A 26,788-nucleotide genomic window follows, 5' to 3' on the forward strand; every position below is an offset into this window, starting at 1 on the left:
TTTGCCCCATGGAAGGAATCCACACATTGAAAATCGGTGAAATCCCTGGCTTATCGTACTCCTGTTATGTGGGTGCCCTGGAAGGACTGAGGGTGGATCAGCCATGGGCTGGTCACCCAGGGTAACGCGAACTGGGAAAGATGCATCGAGAGACGGCCCACGTGGTGTACCTCACTGTACATGAGTGTGGTCTACCATGAGACCGTGCCCATGCAGTCAGCAGCCCAGGCTCAGGATGAGCCTAGAGTTTTCCTAGCTGTGTGGACTTCCTTCCTCCTGTGTGCAACTGGGAGCATGGCCTTTTTGTGTGTTTTAAACAACCAAACAAACAAACAAACAAACATCCTAGGTGAACTGCCGAGTATACTATTAAGACTAAATACATGTTAGTTATCTAAATGAAAAATTATAGAGAGGTAGGAGTATGGAACTGCTACCACTTCCAAAGCAAAAACACACTAATAAGAATGAACAATTTGAAAAAAAGCAAGACTTCTATGAAAACCCATACTTTACAGAGTTGTAAGACTAATGTATGTGAAAGCACTTTTTTTAAAAGACAGTTTTTTAGAGCAATTTTAAGTTCACAGCAAAATGGAAACAAAGGTACAGAGATTTCCCATATAACCCCTGCCCTGCCCCACAGCCTCTCCCACTATCAACCTCCCCCACCAGACGGGGACATTTGTTAAAATTGATCAACCCACATTGAGACATCACTGTCACCCAAAGTCTATAGCTTGTGTTAGGGTTCACTCTTGGTGTGGATTTATGTGGCTCTCTGTATGTTCTATGGGTTTGGAACATGTATAACATTATAGTATCAAACAGTTTGATTTGTTCTTTTTATTTATTTATTTATTTATTTATTTATTTATTTATTTATTGGGGTGGCGTTGGTTAATAAAGTTAAATAGGTTTCAAATGTACACTTCTATAATATCTCATCTATATATTGCATTGTGTGTTCACCACCCAAAGTCAAATCTCCTTCCATCACCATGTATCTGACCCCCTTTTTCCTCTTCTACAACCCCTGCCCCCCCATTACCCTCTGGTAACCACTAAACTGTTGTCTGTGTCTATGATCAAAGTGTATTTTCACTGCCCTAAAAATTCTCTGTGTGTCACATATTCATCCCTCTCTACTTCAACCTCTGGCAGCCACTGATCGTTTTGCTGTCTCCATAGTTTTGCCTTTTTCTGATGTTTCATAGTTTAAACCATACAGTATGTAGCTTTTTTAGGCTGGCTTCTTTTACTTAGTAATACACATTTTAGTTTCCTCCATGTATCTTTTTTACTTAATAGCTCATTTTATTTTAGCGCTAAATAATATTCCATTGTCTGGATATAGCACAGTCTATTTCCATTCCCCTGCTGATGGACATCTTGGTGGCTTCCAAGTTTGGGCAGTTATTAATAAAGCTGCTATAAACATCCATGTGCAGGTTTTTGTGTGGACGGACACAGGTTTTCAAGTTCTTTGGGAAAATACCAAGGAGCATCATTATGTATCATATGGTAAGAGTATGTTTAGAAGTATGCCAAGCGGTCTTCCATTTTGCATTCCCAGCAGCAGTGAGTGGGAGTTCTAGCATTCAGTGTTTTGGACTTTTGCCATTCTAATAGGTGTGTAGTGATATCTTACTGTGTCTTCCATTTGCATTTCCCTGATGACATATGATGTGGAACATCTTTTCCTATGCTTAGTTGCCATCTGTATATCTTCTTTGGTGAGGTGATCAACACTGCTAGGGCTGAAGAGCCAATGTTGCATGTCAACACTGCTGAATCAAACCATCCAATTGGCCCCACAGAAATTGTAGAGAGCTGGTATCATTTGTTCCTTAAATGTTTTGTGGAATTCACCAGTGAATCTACCTGGGCCTGGTGCTTTCTTTTTTGGAAGGTTATTAATTATTGATTCAATTTCTTTAATAGATGTAGGTGTAGGCCTAATCAAATTCTCTATTTCTCCTTGTATGACTTTGGGCAAGTTGTGTCTTTTAAGAAATTGATCCATTTGATCTAAGTTATCAAATTGGTTTTCATAGAGTTGTTGAAAGCACTTTTTAAACTATGAAGAGCTGCATAAACCTGAGGACATTTTATTATTATTGTTGTTATGACATCAATCTGAATCAGCTCATTATTCTTTAAGAAATTCATTTATCAGACATTTATGGGGAAGCTACTCTGTGTCAGGCATTGTTTAGACAGTATGCAGTGACCAGTTAAGATGTAGCACCTGCCCTCAGAGAGCTGGAAGTCTAATGGAAGAGATAAACAATAAATAACAATTATGCAATGATAAAAGTTAAAGAACCACAGAGCAGTAGCAGAGCTCCATAGCAGAGGAACAATTCTCTAGAGAAATTAAAAGGCCTTCTCGGAAGTGATGACTTAATTACATTAAGAGAACTACCTGGAAGTCAAAGTCAGGGAGGGGACATGGGGGAAGGCAGATATTCCAGGCAGAGAGAATTGTGCAAAGGCTTGGTGATGGGAGAGAGCGTAGCATAGATGAGAACTTAAAGAGACCGGTGTCAATAACATCAGTATAGGAGAGGAAAAAGGGATCCAAAAGAGGAGGGAAGGATTTGGAGCTTTATTAGAAAAAGGAGAGCATAAAAATTCTCTTTGGAGGGGAAGAGAAATGCTTTAGGACATACCTCCTGGGACTGCTCTGAGGGATCTGAGAAGTGAAAAGGCACAAGCCCTGAAGCAGGTTCACTGAGGGCTCCCAGGGGACGTCTGACTGTTGCATCCACTGAGCAGCACAGTTTGCAGTGTTGCAGCCCTGGCTGGGAACTGTGCCTCCTAGTATAGGAGAGGGCACTCCTTCCTGGTTTCTGCCTGAGCTCAGGGCTCCTTCATGGGGCTGACAACACTGTGGCCAGCACGATGGTGGGCCCCAATGCTGTGGTTAAAGAAGTCTGCAGAATTTTTTAGAGTTTCCACGCATCTTTGGGACATTCACAAATGCCAGAGACCAAGATCTGTTCTTTGATATTTACTCACCAATTCTCACAGGGACCGAAATCAAACTAGGCAGTCAGTCGCCAGGTGGTTCTTTGGCTTCATTGCACACACACGGCTTTACGTTTTTAAAGTTCTTTTCCTCCAAAGGATTAAAATGCTTTATACACTTCATGTAGCCGCCTCATCAGGGATCAAAGGAGAAGTGACATTCATGCACGTGACATATGGGGAAATGGAGGCTAGAGCCCTGCCGGCGTGCTGCAACAAGCCAGGACTCTGATTCAGCCACTCCAGGATTTGAACTCTTGCTTGGCCAGGTCTTGCAGCTATGTGACCTTGGGCAACTTATTTTCTAGGAGCCTCAATTTCCTTGTATGTAATTGGAATAATAATGTTTTATCACAAGTTGTCACGGAAAGTGGGGTTCATGTCCAATACAATTAGCTCCTATTTCTCCCGGGTTCCTAGGCACAGACTGAGCATCATCGAAAGGTATGCAGACCTATCTGAGGTGGGGGATGTGTGGCAGCACTGCCTTGTTCCTGGATGCAGTTTGTACACCGTAAGAAGCAGAGGGCATCTCCATTTATTGGGTTTCCTAACTGAGAGCTGCTCTCCAGGAGTTTGCTATTCTCGTGTTGAATCTGGCTTCAGGCCTGGTGGTCTTTGGCATCTTATCCCTGAAACTTGGCAAAGAGCATCCTGGGGCGGGTCACTACGAATTGAGAACATCCTAGAGCCTGAGCAGCCTCTGCTATGTCTTAGGTTCGGCCAGTGTTCTATTCAACCCTTATACACCTCCTCATTCTAAGAAGGATTCCAGGCACCTTACACAGCTACAACCAATGTAAAGTAACCAGCCATGCAAAAGTGGTACCCCAAATGCAGGGCCTATGGCTCAGATCACATTGGTAGAGATGGGCTGCAGATTTGGCTTTAGACTCATTAACAGCCCATGAGAGAAGGAAAGTAGATTTAGCGAGTTTCTGACATCATCCAACAAATATTCACCCAGCAAAGCCATATTCCCAGCATGAAAAGAAGCGTAAAGTGTTCTTAGGTTGTCTTAAGTGTGTATATATTTAGTACCCATTGAGCCCTTGGGACTTTTGTGAAAATGGGTACTTGTTGGGTTATACAAAAGAAACGATCTTATGCTTGCACTCAATGCATTTATAATGTGATTTTTCAAGGAAACACATTTATGAAAAGCTGTAGTGGAAGATATTTTGAACAGATTTCATGGGAAGAAGTGAAGTGTCAGAGTGCCCTGGCCTGTTTTCTTCTCTGAAGGGCTCTTCAACCAGCATGAGCAAGTCTTGTTCACCCTTCATTGCACAGCTGAGCACAGAAATACAAATATGGGGTCTCCTACCAAAAGGTGAATGTTGGCATGTGTATATATTTTATATCAGCTTGCTTTGACTGCACCCTTTCAAAGTTGTCAATATTTTGCTTGTAGTATGTTAAAAACAGTCACTCTAACAGGGACCTTAAAAAATACAGCAGTCTCCCTTTACCCGCAGTTTTGCTTTCCATAGTTTCAGTTACTTGTGGTCAAGTGAGGTCCGAAAATGTTAAATGGAAAATTCCAGAAATTAACTATTCATAAGTTTTATTGGGTACTGTTCTGAGTTGGGTGATGAAATCTCGCAATACTGGGCCCAGGACTTGAATCACTCCTTTGTCCCCTGTCTCCATACTGCAGACACTCCCTGCTCGTCAGGCACTGTGTAGCCTCTCAATAGTACTGCAAAACAGTGGTACCTCGGTTTTCTAACATAATTTGTTCTGGAAGACCGTTCGAGTTCTGAAATGTTCGAAAGCCAAGGCACGGTTTCACCATAGACAGTAATGCAAAATGGATTAATCCATTCCGGACCTTTAAAATCACCCCTAAAACTGCAAATTTAGCATGAATTTTATTATCTGGTGATACCATAGATCCATAAAATTTATGGCGATCGTAAATGTTCATCAACGGAGACGTTCAGAAACCGAGGTACCCCTGTACTGGTGTTCAAGTCACCTTTATTTTGCTTAATGGCCTCAAAGCACAAGAGTAGTGAGGCTGGCAATTCAGACATGCCAAAGAGAAGCTGTCAAGTGCTTCTTGTAAGTGAAAAGGTGAGCACAAAACAGTAAGATATTTTGAGAGAGCGAGAAACCACATTCACATAACTTTTATTACAATACATAATTATAATTGTTCTATTTTATTATTATCCTGTTTCCCTGAAAATAAGACCTAGCCCGACAATCAGCTCTAATGTGTCTTTTGGAGCAAAAATTAATGTAAGACCTGGTATTATATTATATTATATTATATTATATTATATTATATTATATTGTATTATATAAGACCGGGTCTTATAGTAAAATAAGACCATGTCTTATAGTAAAATAAGACTGGGTCTTATATTAATTTTTGCTCCAAAAGACGCATTAGAACTGATTGTCTGGCTAGGTCTTATTTTCGGAGAAAGACGGTAGTTGTTAATCTCTTACTATACCTAATTTATGAGTTAAACTTTATCAGAGATATGTATGTATAGGAAAAAAAAGTATATACATAGTATGTATAGGATTTGGTACTATCTGTGGTTTCAGGCATCCACTGGGGGAGTCTTGAAATGGATAAGGGGGGCCTATTGTATGAAATTCCGGTTCATGCTGTGAAACCATGATTGTTTGTGCTTAACTGGGAATCTGAGGGTTACGTGTGGTTCTTTCAGATCCCCATTATCAGAAGACGCTTCTATGGGAAAGGCTGGGCCTGAAAAACCTGAGTGAGTTCTGGAAGAAGTAGCTGCCAAGTATTTCTTTTGAGTGCTTTGGAGGAGGGATGGGGGACAGAGGTTTTGCAGATAATCAAGTATGTAGGGAGGAAGAGGGTAGAGACAGGTGAAAGAATCAGAACAGCTGTGAGGCCACAGAAAGTGTTCTATCAATGACAACAGCCAAAATGCTCTCCTGGAAACTGAGAAACATCACTCTCATGCATTAAATTATTTAAAACTTCCATCTCAGAGTCCGTGTCTTCCTTCATCCACACATTCCTGCTTCTCTGCTAACTCCGCTGCTTTCTCATCCTGGTTGTGCAATTGACATATGCCTTGCATTAACTTTCAAGGGCAAGCCCCATTTATTTACCTCTCCGCCCTTTGTTCTGTAAACAGATCCTTTCATCCTTTGCCTCCCTGGAATCTTGGCTGCCCTGGAAAAGTGCTCCTTGCTTTTGTACCCATGGCTCGGGAGGACGTGGATCAGATTTGCCCTTTTAAATTAATGAGGCGCATTCAGAATCACAGGGTGAACCTTGACAGTGACAGGGTGCGTTCTTCCCCAGCTGTGGGGGAAGTTACTATTCTTATCGAAGCACACCCATCAATCACTTCTCTTTCCTGTAGCAACTTAATGTGATTTTTCAAAGGTATTAACGTCAATACTTCCCCCCCCCCCAACTTATTTTGAAAATGTTCAAACCTGCAGAACAATGGAAAGAGTAAAAAAATGAAACCTTTATACTCTTGGCCGGGATTCACCAATCCTGCCCCATTTGCTTGTTCTTTCTCCTGTGCACACTCACACTTGCTCTTTCTGTCACTCTCCCTTCCTCTTTGGTTCTCCTCTCTCTCTCTCTCTCTCTCTCTCTCTCTCTCTCTCTCTCTCTCTCTCTCTGTCTCTCTCTCTCTCTCTCTCTCTCTCTCTCTCTCTCTCTATATATATATATATATATATATATATATATATAAAATAAATTGTAGTTATCACAACAATTCTCCTTTAAATACTTCAGCATGAATCTCCTTAGAATTAGAATATTTTCCTACGTAACTAGAGTACATTATCGTACCTCATCAAATGAACATTTCCTTGTATTATCCCATGTGTAGTCTGTATTCTTTTGTTCAATTTAGGAGCCTATTAAGGGTGAAGCCCTACGTGCGGTTCTTATTACTCCAAAGTTCCTTAAGTACAGCAGTCCACTTCCTTTTATGTCTTCATGATACTGTTTTTTGAAGGGTTCGGGCTAATTGTCTTGTACAACATCCTACCTTCTAGCCTGATCTCCTCGTGGTGTTGTTCACTTGGGTTCCTGGTAGCGCCTGTGTTTTTCCTGTGACTCGGAGTAAAGTCTAGACGTATGATGAGATTCGGGTTAAGTGATTTTGGTAAGAATATGACAGAGGTGGTGTGGAGGACTTGCTATTTCACCACATCAAGAGGCATATGATGTTAGCGTATGCTGATACTTGTAATGTCACTTTGAATTTCTGGCTAAGGTTGTGGCCACCAGATCCCGCCACTGTTTTATGCGAGGGGTGGGAGGGTGCCCAAAAAATGCATACATATGACTTGTATTCATCTTGTTATTGGTATATATTAAGTATGACAATTTTAATACAGTTTTTTCTTTTCTTAAAATGTGTATACATTTTTTTGGCACCGTGTGTGTGTGTGTGTGTGTGTGTGCGTGTGTGCGTGTGTACATATATATGTAGTTTTCTTTTTGAAATTGGTTAATAATCAAGGGAGGGGGCCGTGAGATTGTGTGCTCTTATTTCCTAAGAAGATTAATGTATTTACTTATTTGCTTCATCCAGAATAAACATAGGTTTGTTTTAGAATTGTAATACTGTGTTGGTCAGGATCTCTGGAGAAATAGAACCAATAGGGTGAGCGTGTGTGTGTGTGTGTGTGTGTGTGTGTGTGTGTGTGTGTATGTGTGTGTGTGTGTGGTGAGAACATTTAAAATCTCTTCTCAACAACTTTCATGTACACAATACCATATTGTTAACTATAGTCATCATTCTGTAAACCCTTTTCATTCATGGTCACTCAAGTATTACAAGTTCACTGTAGTCATTGCACAAAGTACAGGAAAATGCCTAAACAGCACAGAAACATTTTGGACACATGTTTGATAAATTCTTGTTAGTTAAGTGAGCTTAGTCAAATATTCATATGACTGACTATTTTTAGATTTGGTTCACTGAAATTTTCTTTAGTTTTTTTTTTAATCCTATACATAACCTTGTTATTTTGATTTATATGACTTAATTATTATTTCTATTTTAGCAAACCCATTTCCTTTCTAAATTCAGTATTTCCTTACAAGGATGAGACCCCAGAGAATAGACTATAGGAAGTCATGAGGTACTTCCTTTGTCTGCTTAACAGACAAGAGACTTTAGCTGTACTAGTAACACCAGGAAAGAGCTCCACCTTGGCCCCGCCCTCATGCACGGGAGGAAATGCTCATCTCCACATGCCAGGATGTGGTCTGATAGCCAGCTCTCTGGAAGAGGGCAGGACTCTTTGAAAACACACTGCATTTCGGTAGCATCTCAATGTAGCTTTTAGCTTTGCCTGGTGGTATACAGTTGCAGTCAGTCATATTTTTCAGGCTAAAAATGAAAGCATAGTTGAGACTCTACAGAGGATGGGTATACATGAAGGAAGAGCACGGAAAATGACAATAGGGCCAGGTGTGGCTTTTAAGAACGACACATTTCACATTTGTACAGTATTTTATTTGTTGGAAGTGATTTCACGTGTCCGAGTGTTACTGTTGGCCACGGTAACTCGAAACAGTAGGGCAGGAATTATGCCTTTTTTAAAGATGAGGACACTGAAGATGGTTCACTAGAGCTGCCTGGCCAACCAGCACGTAGCTGGGGCTCAGGGAAAGACTTCCTGAGCCAGAGTCATTGATCTTTCCTTTGTATGTCAAGTAAGCTGAAATAGGGACAAAGGTTTCAGAGAGTGCAAAGACTCTTGAAGCTAGAGTCTTAAATAAAGCCAAGTATCTTGTATTACAAAGACTGGGTGTTTACGTTATCTATTACTGCATAACATGTAACTCCAAAACCGAATGGATCAAAACAACAAACATGTATTATCTCAAGTTTCTGTGAGTCATGAATCTGGGTGCAGTTTAGCTGACAATCTGTGACTCTTTCTTTCTAAAACAAAGGTATCTTATATCCCTGTAAAATAAAGCAAGTAAAGTCTCTCACAAGCTTGAAATCAAGGTGTCAGCCAGGGCTGCAGTCACCTCAAGTCTCCACTGGAGGAAGATCTGCCTCCAAGTTCACTCACGTGGCTGTCGGCAGGCCTCAGAGTCTTACCAGCTGCTGGCCAGAGACATCGGTTCCTTATCATGTGGCCTCATCATGGGGCTGTTCACAACATGACAACTGGCCTCAAAGGCTGAGAGACAGAGAGAGAGAGAGAGAGAGAGAGAGAGAGAGAGAGAGAGAGAGAGAGAGAGAGAATAAGGAAAACCAGAGTCTTCTTTCTAATATTGAAAGCGACAGCCCATCACTTTTGCTGTGTTCTTTTTGTCAGAAGCGAGTCCTTAGGTCCAGCCCACATTCAGGGGGAGGGGCTTACATAGGGTGTGAACACTCAGAGGTGAGCCTCATTAGGAGCTGTTTAGAGGCTGCCTACCCCACTCAGCTATTTACTTGAAGATTTTATGTTAGCCCAACCCTTCCAGTGATGTTTGTCAGAATTTAACAATTCAATAATTTTTTTCCAAAGAAAATCTTAAATATTATTGTCATTAGACAGAGAAAGACAAATACTGTATGAGCTCACTTATATGTGAAATCTAAAACAAAACATAGATACAGAGAACAGACTGGTGGTTGCCACAGACAGGAGGTACAAGAGGGGTGGGGTAAAATGGGTATAGGTCACAAGGTACAAACTTTCAGTTATAAAATAAATAAGTCCTGGGGATGTAATGTACAGCGTGGTGACTATAGTTCATAATACTGTATTGTATATTTGAAAGTTGCTAAGAGAGTAGATCTTAAAAGTTCTCGTCACAAGAAAAAAATCTGTACCTATGCGTGGCGATGGATGTGAACTACACTTAATTGTGGTGATCATTTTGCAATAAGTACATATATTGAATCATTGTGTTGTATACCTGAAACTAATATAATGTAGTATGTCAATTATATCACAATTTTCAAAAAGAAGGTATAGATTACTTTCCATTATCTAAAAGACTAAAGAGATTTATAATAAGGTGTCTAATGTAGTTGAACTTAATTGTGCCTTCTTTGGCAAGAAAACCCCTCACCAATATGTAGAAGGGACTTACTGGCTGCTATATGGCAGATGGTTAATTTCCATTGGGAATGCAGGCTCCTCAGAGAAAGATTACAGTAGATTCCAATGCCGTTTCCAGAAGAATAAAAGTTGTTAAAAGTTGGGATGGACCTGACTAAGACTCACTGACAAATATGGGCAATTGAGACCCTCAAGATAAAACTACCGCAAGGACAGAAGCAGATGGGGCAGTGATCGGTCCCTTTGCCAAGTCCAGCAGTTGAAGGAGAACCATGGTTCTGGCAGCAGATGCTGAAACCTGCCTCCTGTATCACATTCTCTTTTTTCAACCATTTGTTCCCTTTTCCCCTCCTTTGAACTCCCCTCCTGGTTATTATATTGTTACTTTTTAAAACTCATTTTTGGGCTGCCTGTTTAACTAGAAATGGTAAATTGAAACTGGTGTTTGTGCTTTAGCCCCCTTAGGCTGTAATGACAAGATGAGGAATTACTGAATATGCACTTTCTCCCAAGTGTCCGGCTCCCTTCCCGATTATTGTTTGTTCTGGCATTGACCTTTATATTTACCTCCATTTCTCTTCAGTGGTGACAGGCTCAGGACAAACCCGTGGCGCAGTGGATCACAAATGTTGTGTCCCGAAGCATCACCCGGTTTGCTAACATGCTGGTTTGCTAACAGGCATGCTCTCTGATTGTATCCCCTCCCTGCCCCATACATGAAAGAATCGGAAAGTAGTTCAGGGGAGGCCCCAGGAATCTGCATTTTAAACAAGTACTCCAAGTGAGTGTGTTGCACGAGGGTTCCTGAGGCCACAGTTTGAGAGCTGCTGCTCTAGAGATAGACCCTGGTCTGGAACCTGAGCATTCACTGCCTTGTGCCGTGCTCAGAAGACTAGTGTGACAGGCACACGTATTCTGCTTTGCCCATTGACAAGTCCTGTATCCCTCCTTGGCTGCCCTCAGATATACTGAGGACAAAAATGGTGGTGGGGTGCCAGGTCAGCCATTTTTTTCCCACATAAAAGTTCTTAGTTTATTAATCCTCTCACGAAAAATCTGCTCAGTCACCACAGAAATAGTCACTGATGGATCTTCACTCCTTTTTGCCAGCACGAGCATTGGCCTTCACAGTCTCCTAACTTTCTTCATTCTGTCCTCGCATTCCTTTCACTGTTTCCTTGAGGTCTTTTTCTTCTCATGCAGGCCACGTCTCGCAAGTCTATGTCTGGGTTTCATTTTGCTTTGCATAATCCAAGGAATCATAAATCACGCCAATGCCAGTTGTCTTGCCACCAGCAAAATGGGTTATGAATCCAAATACAAAGATGACATCTGGTGTGGTCTTGTACATGTTGGCTAGTTTTTCCCGAATTTCTGTCTCAGGTATTGTGGCCTTCCCAGAGTGAAGGACGTCAATGATCATTTGATTCCTTTGAAGTAGTCCACTGGTCATGAACTTCCTGGTCTGGACAGTTACTGTGTCGTTCATGATGGCGGTGGACCCTCAAGCAGCCAGGGAGGAAAAGGAGGTAAGCCAGTTTTAACCAAAATGATTTACCTGCACTATTCTTCATTGGGTTAAAAAAAATTTAAGATGCTAACACATTCATTTATACCATCGGTGGCTTCTAACCATATGTAGAGATGGTTTTATAAAATGATAAAATTCAAAATGTTTTGTACTTTTCTAGTATAATGAAGCAAAGACTTGTATATATCTCTGAAAGATGGTCTCCTGTGGTGGTTAAGACGCAGGCTCTGGTGTGAGACTTCCAGAGTTCAAATCCCAGCCCCACCACGTATGAGCTTGGCTATCATTCTCCAAGTCATCATTACCTTATTTGTAAATGAGGAGAAAGGTAGTTCTATCTTTCCCACAGAATTCTTGTAGGAGTAAATAAAATAATACATGTAAAGTGATTGATATAGCACCTGGTACATAGTAAACCCTTATTATCATCATCCAGAGGAATAGCCATTGAAGTGCAATTCCTAATAATTAGAAAGGTTATTGGCAGTTTTTACACAACTGGAAAAGCTGGGATACCTCAAGACTTAGTTATATTTCTTGAGGCAAATGCAAAGTCCTTTATCTCATTGTCCATCTGTTCTCTTTCTCCACTCTCCTTGGAGCTACTGTGGTTCATTTTCAAGGAAAAATATCAGGGTCAGATGAAAGGAACTGAAGAAAGTTCAAGTATTTTTGTTGGAACTCTTAGCATTCTGTGCAAGTATTTTGGTTTGAGTGTGTGTGGGAGGTGGATGTTAAGTGATTATTGCAGTTTTGCAGGTCAGTGTCGGGGTAGGGGACAAACAGGAAACATGGCCACTGTTCCTGGCTGCGTGACTTTGATTTTGGCAGCCAAATCTGTGTTCTCATTCTGGCACTCCAATAGGACAATACCTGTTCCACATTCTGCTCCAAGATAGTGTAAGGATGAATGGAATGTCTGGAAAATAGGAATAGACACCATCACCATCATCGGGGCTTTTACTAAGAGCCTCCTTCCTTTGTTCCAATATCAGGCTAGATAGCCTAGCCAGAGAAGCTGGGTGATTGGGAGTGATTGCCCCTGCTCTTGAAGCTACACTGTGGGTAAGAAGGGTGGTGGTGGACAAGATAGGTAAATATTTCCGCACTGACAAACCACGGCTATTAGCAGCTCCCTTTTTGAAGGCTGTCGAGTTTGCACCTGGCTCTCATTTCTATCTGTTCTGACTCTACACCTCTTGACTCATTCACTTCTCTTCTGTCCCTCTTGTTCCTTTTGAAGAATTGATCTCTCTCCAATAGATTTGCAGCCTTCTATACATGTGCTCAGGTCTCCCCTTTCTAAACAAAGCCTTTCCTAAACTGGCTTCCACCCTCAGCACCTGTCCCATTCCTGTTCTTCCTTTGCTTCCACAGTTCTCACATCCTCCTGTGAGACTTTTCTCCATGCCCACTTTGCTCTGCTCTTTACCATCTGCTTTCCTACCTGCACTTTTACTTAATAATTCCTAAATCTACTGGACATTGTCCATTCAGTCTCTTCAGCAGAAATTTGACACACCCCGTTTCCCTTGGTTTCTGCATCTGTACACTGTCCTGGTTTTATTGTTTTTGGTCCAACTATTCTCCTCTTGCTAGGACTACATAAATGTAAACGTAAACGCCATTTCCCAAGATTCTCTTTATGATCTTTTTCTCTTGCTGCACTCGTTTGTCCATTGGTGATGTCATCCTCTTTCATGACTTCAAATTTGGGCCAAATCAGTTAAAAGGGATTTCTAATCCCCAAATCTACCTAGAACTCATTTCCTGAGGTTTAGGTTCCTGTTTCCAACTGCCCACTTGGATGTTGTGTTTGAGATGTCAAACTCAGTGTTCTCTGAAACCATCCATCCCCTGGAGACCAGTTCCTCTGCTGGCCTCAGACCAAACCTGTACCTCCACTCTCTTTTACTTGTTTCCTTTAATCAATTGCCAGGAACAATCGATAATTGGATTATAGTGCCTCCTGTCCTTCCTTTGGGCTAGTGCTGCCTTGTTCAAGCCCTCACATCTGGCTTGGACCATTCTAGTAGTCTCTTAACTGTTCTCTTTCCCTCTAGTCTCTGTCCATCCCTCCTGCACACTATTTCTTGATTGACCTTCTTAAGGTCTTACATTGGTCCTGTAACTTGTTTGCTCGTAAGTCTCATTACCAACTAAATCAAGTTTAGTTGCCTTAAGGAAACAATCACAAAATGAAAAGGCAGCCTACAGAATGGGAGAAAATATTTGCAAACCTTATATCTGATAATGGGTAAATATCTAAAATATATAAACAATTCCTATAACTAAATAGCAAAAAACAAACAAACAAACAAACAAAAACAAAACAAAACACCAAAAACAAACAAACAAACAAACAAAAACCACCAAATAACCCAACTTTAAAAAATGGGCAAAGGAGCTGAATAGACATTTCCTAAAAGAAGGCATACAAATGCCCAAAAGGTATATGAAAAGGTGCTCAAAGTCACTAATCATCAGAAAAATGCAAATCAAAACCATGACATATCATCTCACACATTTTAGTATGACTGTTATCCAAAAAGCAAAAGATAAGCATTGGTGAGGATGCATGATATCAGTTAAATCAGTGGAATCTACGGAGGTTTTACTTAGAGAAACAGAAAGTAGAATGGTGGTTACCAGGGGCTGGGAGATGAGGAAAATGGGGAGATGCTGGTCAAAGAGTACAAACATTCCGTTATAAGATGAGTAATTTCTAGAGATCTAATGTACAGCATTACATTGACTATAATACATTACATTAACTACATAGCTACACATACACGCATATTATAAACTATACAGTGTTACATAAACTATAATTACATTACATTAACTATAACTATATAGTATCTTTGAAATTTGCTATGAGAGTAGATCTTAAAGTGTTCAGACCACACATACAAAAATGGTAACTATGTGAGGTGATGAATGTCCACTAACTTGATTGTGATAATCATTATAGAAGGTATACTTATGTCAAAACACCCCTTGTGCACCTTAAATATATACATTTTTGGGGCGGTCAATCATCCCTAAGTAAGCCTGGGGGAAAAAAGAAGTAAGTAGTAAAACTCAAGAAAGTCTCTTTAGGTTACCGACTTTACCAAACATAAAGTCCACTTAAGTAAAATACAAATCTAAAGGCTCCTGGGATCTACAGTCATGAATGCAGGATTCTGTCCGTCTTGTTCATCACTGCATGTCCTCAGCGTCTAAAACAGTGCGTGACCTTTAGAGGCATTCAACAACTCATTGTCCAGTGAAGGAAGGACTGTGAGTAAGGTAATCAATAGGGGAATAAGAAGGGACATTTTGGGTAGTCTGAAGAGTTACCCTGAGATAGGATAGGGACAGATTAGAAAGGCCTTACATGTCCACTAAGGCAACTAAACTTGTTTTTAAGCCATTCTATTGAGGTATGATTGACATACAAAAACTTGTACTTATGTAATGTATGCAAGATGATGTATTTGGAGATAAGTGTACACCCATGAAACCATTACCACAATCTATGCCAGAAACATAGTCATCCCCTCCAAGTGTTTCCTTCTGCTATCTTATCTATTTATTATTTTTTGTGATAAGAACATTTAAGATCTACCCCTTTAGCAAATTTTAAATATACAACACATTACTGTCAACTATAGGTGCTTTGCTCTACAGTAGTTCTCTAGCTTTATTCATCTTATGTAACTGAAACCTTATACCCTTTACTAATACTTCCCATTTCCCCTCTCCCCCTAGACCCTTCTAGTCCTTCCTTCTATGAATTTGACTATTTAGGATTTCTTAATAATTGTACCATGTAGTTTGTGCCCTTCTGTATCTGGCTCATTTCACTTAGCATGTGTCCTCCAAGTTTATCCACATTATTGCAAATGGCAGGTTTTCCTTCTTTTTTAAGGCTGAGTAATATTCCATTATGTATATACCACAATTTCTTTATCCATTCACCTGTTGACGCACTTAGGTTGTTTCCATACTTTGGCTATTGTGAATAATGTTGCATTGAGCGTGAGAGTGCAGATATCACTTTGCAAAATTGACTTCATTCCTTCATAAATACTCAGTGGACTTGCTAAATCATATGGTGGTTCTATTTTTAATGTTTTGAGGAAACTCCAAACTGTTTTCCATAATGGTCATATCAATTTATATTCCCACCAACCAACAGTACAAAAGGGTTCCCTTTTCTCCACATCCTCACCCATATTTGTTAACTCTTGTCTTGTTTGTAATAGCCATTCTAACAGGTGTGAAATGACATCTCATGGTTTTGATTTTTATTTATCTGATGATTAGTTATGTTGAACACCTCTTCATATATCTGTTGGCCATTTGTAAATCTTCTTTTGAGAAATGTCTATTCAAATCCTTTGCCCATATTTAAATTGAATTATTTGGGTTTGTTTGTTTGCTATGAGTTGTATGAGTTCCTTATACATTTTTTATATTAACTCTGTATCAGATACATGGTTTATAAATCTTTTCTCCTATTCCATAGGTTGCTTTTTCATTTTGTTGATGGTTTCCTTTGGTGCATACTTTTATTTTGATATAGTCTCACTTGCTTATTTTTGCTTTCGTTGCCTGTACGTTTGATGTCATATCCAAAAAATCGTTGCCAAGATCAATGTCAAGGAGCTTATTTCCTATATTTTCCTCCAGGACTTTTACAGTTCCAGATCTTACATTTAAATCTTTAATCTATTTTGTGTTGATTTTTGTGTGTGAGAGAAGGGTCTAAATTCATTCTTTTGTATGGGAACCTAGCATTACCCTAACAAATCCAGGATATGAACATAAAATTCACAGGAGTAAATAGCCCAATAGCTAATAAACATATGGCTAGAAGTTTAACTTCCTTAGCAGTCAAAAAATACAAATTAAAACAAACATATACTATTTTGTAAAATCCATCAGGTATGCAAAAATTAAAAGAGCAATAATATCTAGGGCAATTAAGATGCAAAGATAGACATTGCTGGAGTGAGTGTATAATGCCATATTCTTTTGTGAAATTAATCTGACAATTTTTATTAAAATATATTTGCTACATAACATCGCCTATGATACATACTTGTTTTTGTTTTTCTTGCTAGAAATGTGTAACCTGAATCTAATCAAGTCTCTAGACCTAACTTCCAGTTTCAGAAATACCAGAAATAAAGGAAAAAGTTAAATAATACTCTGGGGGAAAATAATCAGAAATCCAGAATGTGGGACATTCTACAAGATAACTAGCCGGACACCTTTAACACCATTGTCTCAATTAAAAGCGACAGACTCTTCACTAAAAGAAACACTAGAGATATGAAAACCAAATGCAATACATTAGATTGTATTGAGTTCTGATTAGGAAAGAAACTATAAAGAACATCCTTAGGACAGTTGGGGGAAATTTGAATATGGACTGAAGAGTAGCTGATATAAAATTCCTTTTCGTTATCTTAAGTGTGACAATGGTTTTGTAGCTATCTAGAAGATGATCTCTATTTCTAGAGAGACACACTGAAATACTGAGAGGTGAATTGTCATACTCAGGAGTGAATTGTCAAGTAATATAGCAAACACATAAATTATATTTATAGAGATAAAGCATGTGCATACAGTTTGGCCTAGCAATTCCATCTTTGCAAGCTTATACTACAAAATAAATGAAAATACAACGATGTTTGTTACCTTATTGTGTATTATGACAAAAAAATTGGAAATAACTGGAATGTCCATCAATAGAAGATGGTGAAGAAATTATGGCACATCCATGCCGTGGGATATTATACGGCACCTAAAAGAATGAGTTAGATCTATCTGTACTGAGTTGGAGGAATACACATGATATATTGTTAAGTAAGAAAAAAAATTGTAGATAAAACTATAGTATAAATCCATTTTGTATAAGAAAATATTTGTATAGAAACAAAACATAACCTTATCTATCTATCTATCTATCTATCTATCTATCTATCTATCTATCTATCTATCTATCTATTTATCATCTATGTACGTATGTGTGTATGTGTATATATGGAAAAAGGAGTTGGAGCTGGAAAGGTACATATCAGGATGTAAACATTGGTTGCCTTAGAGGGGTAGGGGGACATTAACTTTTTTCTTTGAACATCTGTGTATCATTTCACTTATTGCAATTAAGGTGAATTACAACTGATTAAAAAAAAAACCTTATAAGATAGATTCTGATCTGCTATGGCATCCTTTCTTGTTATCCAAACTTTTTATGGATTTATTCTTGTTTACATGCATTATTTCTTATCATTTCAATGGGATTTTGGGAGAGAAAGCAAGTTAATACATGCTCAGTCCATCATTTAAAACCTGAAGTCCCTTTCGCTGTTCTTTCCAAATTCTTTGTTGGCACTCATGCAGTTTTATTTCTACCTGGAAAACTCTTATCTGCACATAGTATTTCTAACTAAAAATAGTGGAAATAATTCATAGAACTGTTCAAAGTTTAAGCACTGGGGTATGATATGAATTTCTGGGTTTGGTTGGTTTTGGTTAGGAAGAAGAAGGAACTGTGTGTGACCAGTGCCTATCTTAAAAATTCTTCTATTTTCTTAAAAGAGATGCATTTGGTGGAACTGAATTTCCAGCTGGCCTAATAATTTAGATACTCTGTTGGGGATCCATGCGAGATCTTTATTCTTACTGTCAGCAGCACAGACCAGAAGCCATCTGAAGCCATTAACCTACTTTTGAGTCGGCACCTGCTGCCTTGGTGTAAGTTATAGGAACTGGGGACAGATTTACAGCAAGTGGTGGGGTAAAGGGGATAAAATCACCAATCAAAGAATCGCACAACATGTGCAGGAAGCATGCTTGGGTTAAGATACCAGGTCACCCATTCACTTCAAGTGTGTAGAGGTAGTTTATTGCAGGTGACTTTTTATACAACACAGTCACTAGGGTTGGTAAGGTTACCTATCAAAGGAGGAAAAGGAAATCTCTCCAAGTGCAGGTGGAGATTTCTTCTCTGGAGATTACTGGGAGGGTATCGTTCCCATTCCAGACAAGGAAAGGGCCTTTGGGGATCACTGTGGCCAGCATTCAGTTTCCAGACAGCAGGCAAGGGTCTTTCTTTTCAGTAACTTCAAGAAAGACTATGCCATTACTTTTACAGAAATATATTTTTTCATACAAAATGTATTTTCTGTTCAAGACAATAATCATAAATGATCAAAAATGCACACTTGATAGAAAAGAGACTTGGAAAGACTTTCATCCCAATCCATTTGTTTTATTAAGACATTTAGTCTGAAGAAAACAATCCCATTTGCATCAAAAAGAATAAAATACCTAGAAATAAATTTAACCAAGAAGGTGAAAGACCTGTACACTGAAAACTTTCTAAGACATTGATGAAAATAATTGAAGAAGACACAAATAAATGGAAAGCTATTTCATGTTCATGGATTGTAAGAACTAATATTGTTAAAAGGTCCATAGTACCCCAAGCAATCTACAGATTCAGTGCAATCCCTATCAAAATTCCAATTATATTTTTCACAGAAATAGAACAAACAATCCTATAATTTGTATGAAACCACAAAAGACCATGAATAGCCAAAGTAATCCTGAGAAAGAAGAACAAAGCTGGAGGCTACACACTTCCTGATTTCAAACTATATTACAAAGCTATAGTATTCAAAACAGTATGATATTGGCGTAAAAACAGACATATAGATCAATGGAACAGAATAGAGAGCTCAGAAATAAACCTACTCACCTATGGCCAATTAATTTATGACAAGGGGGGTAAGAATATGTAATGGGGAAAGGAGAGTGTCTTCAATGAATGGTACTGGGAAAACTGAACAGCCAGATGCAAAAGAATGAAAATAGACCCCTATCCTACACCATACACAAAAAAATTAACCAAATAGATACAAGGTTTGAAACCATAAAACTCCTAGAAGAAAACATAGATGGTAAGCTCCTTGACATGTGTCTTGGTGATGATTTTTTGGATTTGACACCAAAAGCAATGGCAACAAAAGCAAAATTAAAGAAGTGGGACTACTAAAGAGCTATCAAACTAAAAAGCTTCTGCACAGCAAAGGAAATCATCGACAAAGTGAAAAGGCAACTCCCCAAATTGGGAAAAAATATTCACAAATCATATATCTGATAAGAGGTTAGTATTCAAAATACATAATAACGAACTCATACAATTCAATAGCAAAAAAGCAAATAATCCAATTAAAAATGGGCAGAGGATCTAACTAGATATTTTTCTAAAGAAGAAATACAAATGGCCAACAGGTACATGAAACGATACTCAACATCACTAATCATCAGGAAAATGCAAATAAAAAATACAATGAGATATCACATTACACCTGTTAGAATGGTTATTATAAAAAATGATAAGGAACAACAAGTGATAGATAGGGCATGGGAAACAGAGAACCCTTCTGCACTGTTGGTAGTATTGTAAATTGGTGTAGCTACTATGGAAAACAGTACGGAGGTTCCTCAGAAAATTAAAAATAGAACTACCTTATGATCCAGAAATTCCACTTTTGAATATTTATCCATAAAACCACTAACTCAAAAAAATATATTCACCACCATGTCCATTGCAACGTAATAACCAAGATATGGAAACAACTTAAGTGTCCACTGATAGGTGAATGGATATAGACAAGGTGATATATACACACGCGCATAATGGAATGTTATTGGGCCATAGAAAGAAGGAAATCTTGCCATATGTGACAGCATGAATGGACCCTGAGGGCATTATGCTAGGTGAAATAAGTCGGATTATAGGACAAATACTGGATGATCTCACTTGTATGTGGAATCTAAAAAATGGCGGCCCTAAAGAGCAAGTATGGAGAGCACCATTGGGTGTTGTGTCACTGTTTCACCTTTCAGTTCCCTGCTGGGCCCCACAAAGGATCTGTCCCCAGTGGCCAAGAAAGGGTCAGTCATTTGCTTAAACAGCAAGGTCCTGAGCCCCCCACTCCACATGGTTGTGCATCCCCCCCTTAAATCTTGGATATTCCATCATCATCTCCCTCTTGTTCCCGGAATGGATTGGGGCCACAGACATCTGACTTGAAGGGCATATTCACTGCCTGAGTCAGGCTCTGAGATTTGAAACTATTTTTTTTTTTTTCTAGATTGACCTTTTGATATGACCCTTGTCTACTGTTTGCATGTCCCTGGACTTATCTTTCACTCAACAGAGTTTTTCCCATAGGCAACTTGTACCAGGCCTGACAAATTCTAGGCAGATATACTTCTCTTTTGTGGTTTTTCAACAACACAGATTGACTATCACAGTAATACCTTACATTAAAATGGCACTTAGAGTTTATAAAGCACTTACACATATATTGACTCTGCTTATCTTTACCACTACCTTCTAAGGTCAGTGGTATCACCCACCTTTTCTAAATGAGGAAACTGAGAAACAGGGAGGCTAAACAACCCTCCAGAGGCTATTCAAACAATGATGGCAGAACTGGTGCCGGGACCCAGGTTTTCTTGCTCCAAATCCTCTCTGCTCTGTCTCAGTTATTCACCAGCTGTCTCTCACCTTTGAGCCCACCCTTCTCAACTTGGGACAGGAGCTCTCCAGACGCCTTTTCTCCAACTCCCTTGCCAACTGCCTTCTTGTGAGTTTCTGCCATTAGGGGGCATTTAGGGGAAATTGGCAGGTGGGAAGAGGGTGAAAGGAGCTCCCTTCCTCGTTTCCAGCTCTGATCAGCATCGTTCTGTCAACAGCAGAGAGAAGGCCCCAGCTAGCCAGCCGTCACTACTGTCAGCCCCAGCCATGCCGTGCTTGTTCAGAGGTGCCAGCAGCAGCTCGACTGCCACGGGGGTTATACTCTCTCACACCCTGGGCCAGGCCCCCTGGGAGCATTTGCGCATCTACAAGGCACACTCCTAGTCATATCGTTGATCTGAATACCCACCGGGTTGTACTTCCACGCACAGATCCAAGCTGTGGCCAGGCCTCCTTCTGAGGTACAAGTGTCTCCCAGACAGAAGCCCTATCTCCACATCTGATGGTCAGCCAAGATGCCCTACTCAGAGGTCTAGGCACCAGCAGCTTCCCCCTGAAGATCAGCTGTCCGGAGCATGGTACCTTGTCCTTAGAGGCCAGAGGGCCAGCTGTGCAGGACCCACACCCCACCACAGAGGTTTGAGTGGCCCCCCCCCAACACCCCTCTTCTCTTTTATCCTCCCAGCCCTGCCCGGTAGTTCTTTCCTGCTGTGCATAACCTCTGGGTTACCTTAGCATCTACTTGTTGCACTGTTTCTTTCTTTCTTTCTTTTTTTTTTTTTTGAATTTTTAAAATTTAAATGTAGTCGGTATACAATCTTATATTGGTTATATTAGTTTCAGGCATACAATATAGTAATTAGACATTTTTATACCTTTCAGTGTGATCACCCCACCAATGCTACTAATCATCTGTCACTGTGTAAACTTATCACAATATTATTGCCTATATTCCCCCTCCCCTTTGCACCCCCCCCACCCCTCCCTTCTGGTAATCAATCCTCCCTTTGGTTTCTATTTCTATGAGTCTGTTTTTATTTTGTTTTGTTTATTTGTTTTGTTTTCTAGATTTCACAAATGAGTGAAACTACATGATATTTGTCTTTCTTTGACTTATCTCACTTAGTGTAGTACCCTCTAGATCCATCATCCATGTTGTCACAAATGGCAAGATTTCATTCTTGTGAAACCCCCAGTGCATGTTTAACAGATTCTGTGCATTGAAATACGTAATGTGCTTTCTCTTTTCCTGACTAGAACCTGACAGACTATTTAGGGCAGCAGAAGGAGGGGGTCCCAGGAAACAGACCCTCAAAGATGAAAATTTGGCATTAATTTTCCTCTGTCTTTGGCCTAGAAAGCACTGCTGAGCTCCTTGCTAATGAAAAAGTGAATATGGCAACTCATGATATGCAGTGGCATCATGATTAATTAATATTACCTGCGGTTGCTTGCAGCAAAGTGGCTGCTGAAGGCAAGGCTTTGAGAAACCAGATGGCTCCTTCTGACTCACTAGGGAACGTAAAGAAAATGATAAGTACAGGCAGTTAAACCCTCAGCTCTTTTTCTTGGTAGAACAACATGCAATATGTAGGGTATATATTATCCCCAGAATCTAAAGGTGCTACTAGTTGTAGGAGGTGCAAAGTGCAACAACTTATCTCTCACTTTGGAGGTGATATCCCGACACACTCCTGAGTGCTGAACCCCCTAGAAACTGGAGAAGAGGTATGGGGGTGGACATTTCAAATGAGTCCTGAGGGGGAGCATATTTCTGTCCTATGTGAATGCTCACTGAGTGGCATTTGCAAGAAGCTCCCAATAATCATATACATAAGGAGACACACCCTGTGACTGCTGGCCAGCTTTCCCCTCAGCCACACCGGTGCTCAGGCAGTGGGCCCATGGACACCATGGCCGTGCTGACCAGATAGAAGAAGCCCTGTGCATCTTCCACAACATGGGCTCCTCGCCAAGCTCAATCTGGCTATTGCCACTGCCGAGCGCCTAACCTGCCAATAGCAGAAACATACTGAATCTCTGATGGGACACCTTCCTGAGGGCCACCCGCAGTTAGGGTGATTGCACCGAATCCCTTCTAGTAAGGAGGGAGAAATAATTTGTGTTACTGGAATGAGCCCTTGTTCTAGATGCAGGTCTGTCTCTTGCTGGCAGTACTTCTGTAACGTCATCGTCTGTGGACTTATGGCACACGATCCTCAAGGATGAGGCAAGGATGTCCCTCACAGCTTTGTTTCTGGGCAAAGAACTCATTTCATAGCAGAAGAAATGAAGCTGTGGGCTTATGCCTGTGGAATTCACTAGTCTTATCCCCGGCCCCCTCACCCAGAAGCATTTGGCTTAATAGGACAGTGGAATGGCCCACGGATGAGACAGTTAGATTGCAAGTTGAGAGACAACACGTGAGATATTGGGACACCATTCTACAGTGTGTGGTAGGTGCTACATGGTGCGGTTTCCCCCATAACTAGAGTACAAAGGCATAGAAACCAAGGGATGAAAATGGACATGGCTTCTATCACTAGTAAACCTATTGGAGAATTTTTTTCTTCCTAGCTCAGCAACTTTGGGTTTAGAGTTTTTAGTTAACAGAAGATGCGTGCTTCCACCGGGAAACACAGTCATTCCATTGAATTTAAAGTTGAGACTTCCACCTGGAGACTTCGGGCTTTCGTGCCATTGAACTAATAGGCAAAGAGGGGTTTGCTCCACTGGCTGGGATGATGGATCCCGATTACCAAGCAGAAAATGAGGTTGCTGCTACACTACAGAGGCAGGTAGGACTGTATTTGGGACCTAGGGAATTCTCTGGGGCAGCTTTTAGTCCCATCAAGTCCTATGACAAGAGTTGATGGAAAACTGTAATAACCCAACAATAGTAGGGCTTTAGAAGATTTAGTACTTTAGAAATGGAGGTAAAAGAAACACAATAAAGAAGCCCAAACCACTGAGGGATTGGCTGGTTGTGGGGAAATGGAATGTGAATTTAGTAATGGAAGAAGAAAGAGAAATCACAATGTGTCTTATTATAGAAATGAAGACTGTAGCAGCTATGCTTTTACTTCTTGCATCACTTGTTGGTGCATCATTTTCTATGAACCTTGCTTTCGATGGTTAACTTCGTAGTTTTATCTCTAGATTACAGAAGTCCAGGTGGTATTGTGACCAAACTAGAAGAGAAATTCACACCAGCCTGAGATCACAGAGGACAGTTGGGACCCAAGGTTTCACCGTTTTTGGGGAAGGGTGAGTGTCTTCATTTGTAAGAAAGATGGATGTATCTTATAGGGCAGACACAAGTTGTTGTTGTATGAAATTTCAAGTGAGGGTAGACTGTTGTGTATGGATATTGTTGACTAAAGAGGTGTTCATCTGTTGTCTGTTAGCTCTGAGGTCATTCTTCTCTCTTCTGCTCTGTGACCTTGGGGCTGAAATTCTGCAACCTACATTTCCCGATCTCCCTTGCCAGCTTCCGGTTAGGTCTTTAATGGTAAGCATGAGAGGGGATTTGGGAGGTAGAGAAGGGTAGAAGGGCCTTCCAGTAGGCTCCTTCCTCCTCGTGTCTGGATATCAATGGGATGGAACTGTCCTCCAGAGTTCCAAGCGGCAGCCCCAGGAGGCCCCCCTGACAGTTGGGGAATGTCACCCACCTCTTCCATGTTACTCCCCCACACTGCTTCTGCAGTTATTAATTTCTGGGTTACTCCGGCATCTCCATTTTGCTCTTTCAGACTTCCAACACCGGTGTAACCAATTCCCTGTATTAGTAAATCCTTTCTTTTTGGAATATCTAGTATGATTTCTGTTTTCCTAACTGGACTTGACTATTGTGACTCTCTAATGCACTAACAGCCATGCCTTCTGTCTGTCTGTCTATCTATCTATCTATCTATCTATCTATCTATCTATCTATCTATCTATCTATACATCTATTATATCCTAATTTAATTAGCAAGGATGGCAAGCAAGATGCTTTTTTGGTGAAGAATTCCCAAGCGAGGTAAGAGACGGCTTTCAACAGAATTCCAAAATGCTAACGCTTGCTTCTGCCTGTTCTCTTCTACCTTCTTTGGTCTCTGTCCCTTTATCCTGGGACTCCAGAATCTCACATCCCTTCCCATACAAAGCTGTGCCCTTTTCCTGCCAATTTCTTGTCAACTTAACTGATAACTAACAGGAAAGCTTATTTGAAAAAGTGCAAGGAATGACCGCTTTGGGAAACACCACTACTTTCAAAAACGCTCTTGAAGCTGCCAAAGTTTTTCATACTCAAAGAAACCTGGCAAAGTGTGACTGTTACACTGGTCCACTCAATCAAGAAACTGACTGGGTCCCACAGTAGTTTTCTGAAATTCTCATCAAGCTTTAGAAACAGAAGTTATGCTTTAGCATAGAAGACTACAGCTGAACAATTTTTCAGAGGTTTTTTTTTTTTTTTCAGATACTGCAAAAGTCACATAATAAATGACTTTTCAGGGAGATAGATCAGGTGCAAAATACTCCATCATCCTTGAATTTGTTATTCTCTTCCTGGTCACATCAAAGAGAGAGAATGGCCATAGACTAGAAGCCTGAGAGTATAGAGACACCAAGAGCTTTCTCTGTGTTATTTACTTTAAAGTGTATCAATTAGGATGCTTTTGGCTGCAAAGAACAGATTAAAAAAAAATCACTTAAATAACCCAGCAATTCCACTCCTAGGTATGTACAGAAGAGAAATAAAACAATATAAACAGAAAAAAAACTTGTACAGGAATGCCCATAGCAGCATTATCCCTAACAGTCAGAAGGTGGCAATGACCCAAATGTTTATCAAATGATGAATGGATAAACCAAATGTGGTATATCCATACAATGAAGTAGTATTCAGCTATAATAAAGAATAAAGTCCTAATATATAGCACACATGGATGAACTTTCAAAACAATTGCTAAGTGAAAGAAACTGTTTGGTTTCAATAGGCAACTCCACAGAAACAGAAAACTATGGTTGTTTAGGGCTGTGAAAAATGAAACAGTTGGGGAGTGATAACTAAAAAGTATATGGGGTTTCTTGTGGAGATGGTGAAAATATTCTAACAATGATTTGTAGTAATAATTGTACAAGGTCTGACAATTAAGTTTGCAAACTTGTTGCAACGATGTTGCTAACCTTTTTTGATATCAGAAGGATTATTCATTATGAATTTGTACCAACTGGACAAACTGTTAACCAAGTTTACTATTTGGAAGTGCTGAAAACGCTGTGTGGAAAAGACGACCTGAACCTTTCGCTGACAGTTCATGGCTCTTGCATCACGACAATTCACCAGCTCACACGGCACTGTCTGTGAGGGAGTTTTTAGCCAGTAAACAAATAACAGTATTGGAACACCCTCCCTACTTACCTGATCTGGCCCCCAATGACTTCTTTCTTTACCTGAAGATAAAAGAAATATAGAAAGGAGGACATTTTGATGACATTCAGGACATCAAGCGCTGATGGTGACAGCTCTGATGGCCATTCCAGAAAAAAAGTTCCAAAATTGCTTTGAAGGGTGGACTAGGTGCTGGCATCGGTGCATAGCTTCCCAAGGGGAGTATTTTGAAAGTGACCATAATGATATTCAGCCA

General features: G+C 40.1%; 1 long non-coding RNA gene across 1 annotated transcript in view; it reads left to right on the forward strand.

Moving 5' to 3' along the window:
• The window catches only part of LOC148759267 (uncharacterized), a 36,436-nt gene extending 12,013 nt beyond the window's left edge, over positions 1 to 24,423 (forward strand). Inside the window, exons 2-3 of the long non-coding RNA XR_016022173.1 lie at positions 11,458 to 11,603; positions 24,315 to 24,423. This is a non-coding gene — a long non-coding RNA (uncharacterized LOC148759267). The remainder of the gene's footprint in view (positions 1 to 11,457; positions 11,604 to 24,314) is intronic.
• Positions 24,424 to 26,788: the final 2,365 nt, after the last annotated feature.

This window comes from Rhinolophus sinicus, chromosome 1 (assembly GCF_057876585.1).
Source record: "Rhinolophus sinicus isolate RSI-liver-muscle chromosome 1, RSI-T2T, whole genome shotgun sequence".
Taxonomy (NCBI): Eukaryota; Metazoa; Chordata; class Mammalia; order Chiroptera; family Rhinolophidae; genus Rhinolophus; species Rhinolophus sinicus.